Below are 2,950 nucleotides of genomic sequence, written 5' to 3' on the forward strand. Positions count from 1 at the left end.
ATGTGTTTTAGCATTTGAGAAAAACTGTAACAATGTGTTTTCTTATATGACAAGGCAGTAATATTTATAGAGAATTACACTGGTGCACAAGAATCAAAAGGAAGTAGCAAAATGTCAGAAATATAAAATTCCCATTAAGGAAAACCAGCCAATAATCAAATAGGTCTCAGAGACTACTGTAAACTTCTGTTTTTAATGTTTATATAGTTAGAGGACATGGAAACCTGATGACCAGTGAAGTGAGAGCAAACCAGACTGATTGTATGAAAGTAGCTGTTTGATAAATAACAGCCGAAGTCGAGTCGATTTTGATCATAAATCCCCAATTTTAGCCTTACAGTGCACACGTGGACATGAACAACGTCAGTGTAACAACGTCAGTGTAGCAACGTCAGTGTAACAACGTCAGTGTAACAACGTCAGTGTAACAATGACATTTCCACATTTTTGTGTGTGGAGTTATTATCAAAAGCATGCCATGATTTATACTTGCAGCCTTCTCGGAATAAAAGGAGCAAATTAAGACAAATAGAAACTCTTACTCCTGCTATCAATCAAAATTCTAATTTGAATTCAGTTTTGAATTTCTAATGCAAATTATTCATATTAAGCAAAATAAAAGTTCATTAAAAATATCTCTGTTAAACATTTTATGGGCAATACCTTCATTAGAGGACTAGAAACAATCATTTCTGATCAGTTTTTATTTTTATTGCTCTGTTTTTGCTTTTAATTCAGTTTAGTTTCAATCTTGGTTTTAATTCAGTTCAATTTTATTTATATAGCTCCAAATCACAACAACAGTCACCTCAAGGCGGTTTCTCTTGTGAGGTACAAACTCTACAATAATAGGTCCTAATTAATTATTATTTTATGGAGAAGGGATTTAGGAAAATCAGTACAGGTGTTACAATAAAGACACAGAACGTTCTGAAAGCAGTTGACTCGCAGTCATTTAAAGTGTCGATAAACTTTTCTATGTATTTTAATTAAACTTTTATCAAATCAAAACACTGTATTTTTACTTTATTTGAATTAGTTTTGCAAGTTCACAAAATTGTTTCAATTAGTTTTCAAAAATCTAGCTTTTATTCTTAAGTTGTAACTGAAATGTTTGGGTTTTTTTGTTTTTCACATCTAAATTTACTTTCAGTTAACTATAATAACCTTGGTGTCTACTGTTATGCATTAACCCCCATAAATCTCATATTAATGCACTGATGGTTTTGCATAAAGTAAGCATCTAAGTGTTAACAATAGAAGAGCTAAAGGACCAAAAGTTGAACATTTGCTTTTGACCTTTGTAGCTGGCCTGATGGGATAATCTGGTGTGTGTGAGTGTTTGTTGGAGAGTGTGTTTGCTGGTGTCCAGAGCATCCTTTGTGATGCTGGAATTAACTCTGACTTGTCACGTGCATGCGGCTGCTGACCTCCGGCCCCATTCAGGAACCATCCCCTGTGTGTGTGTCTGTGTGTGCGCGCGTGTGTTTTGTCAGAGGTAAAGATCAAGCTCAAACACAAGCAAAAATCATTGTTCCTGATGGAAAAAAAACTACAAATGCACTAGCAGAAACTAGCTTACTGTGGCTTTCACCTGCTTTGGGTGGATGACTTTGATAAAACCTCAAATTAAAAATAATAAATGGTCTTTATTTATATCTAGATCTATGCAAAAAGCACATTTTCTCATTCAACTTTAGCCTGCATGAGGCTCTCCTATTGGACGAATACTGCCTAAATGAATGGGAAAAGGACTGGTTGTTACACAGTGTTTTTTTACTTGTGCAATCAATGTACTTTGCACCACACCTCATTCGCCCATTCATACAAGAACTTATTTTCTACGTCTAAGAGCTTTCTATCTGTCATTCACACTCCAATGAACACACCCAAGGATACTTTGGCATGCAGAAAGAAGCTGCCTGGGATTGAACCAAAAACTCTGTGATTATCTCTACCTCCTAAGCCACAGCCACTTTGTGATTTTGTGAGGTTGTAAGACAAGTTGCAGTGTAACGATGCTGAACAATGAATGAAGGGTGCGCTTTATCGTCCACATGCAGCATTGTTTGTTTTTAGTGTTGTTGTTTTTTTTTCGATCTTCAGCCTTTAATGTCACTCTAGTTACATATTTAGAGCTTCCCCAAGAGTTCTCCAAGTTTGTCCCGTAAAACACTTTCTCACTTTTTCCATTTCAATGATTTATGTTTTTTGTCATTATCATTCGATAGAAAAAACCCCCAAAAAAAACGAGTCGATGAGTCTGTATTTGCTTTCATCCTTGATTTCAGCTCCTTGCAACTCCTCCGCTCTTCTCTCTTGTTACTGAAGAGTGACATGATTGCTGAAGCCTGATAATGTCATGAAAATAGAGCGTTTACTGCAGTACATGACAGTGAAATTCAACATCTCTGACTTGCTCTGCAACAGTCAAGTGCAATTGCAGCAGTGACAGTAACTAACTTAGTAACTTCACATAGCTTGTGAAGACTGTATCCATTTCTTAGTCACATATCTGTCCGAAAGGCTTGTTTTTCAAGAAATACATGGAAGGTTTGATTTCTTTGTGAGTGTAACCGCTCTCTCTTGTCTCTCCAATATCGTCATAGATCCAGAATGACACTTTAAAAGTATTTTACTTGAGACACAAACAAAAAAGTGGCAGTTTCAGCCATAATGGCCTTGCGTTATATTTAAACGTTCAAAAATCAAGTGTGAAATCCAGACAGAGAGGCCACATTCCAACGCTTGATCACTTCATTTTTGGTATATTCTGAAAAAAAATCTTAACAAAGAATTTGAGGCTTCAGACCACAAATCCGTAAAGTCTCACAATATAAACGGCAATGCAGACATACAGTGGGGCAAAAAAGTATTTAGTCAGCCACCGATTGTGCAAGTTCCCCCACTTAAAATGATGACAGAGGTCAGTAATTTGCACCAGAGGTAC

This window comes from Pundamilia nyererei, unplaced genomic scaffold (genome assembly GCF_000239375.1).
Source record: "Pundamilia nyererei isolate P.nyererei 1_Seehausen unplaced genomic scaffold, PunNye1.0 scaffold00072, whole genome shotgun sequence".
NCBI classification, from domain to species: domain Eukaryota; kingdom Metazoa; phylum Chordata; class Actinopteri; order Cichliformes; family Cichlidae; genus Pundamilia; species Pundamilia nyererei.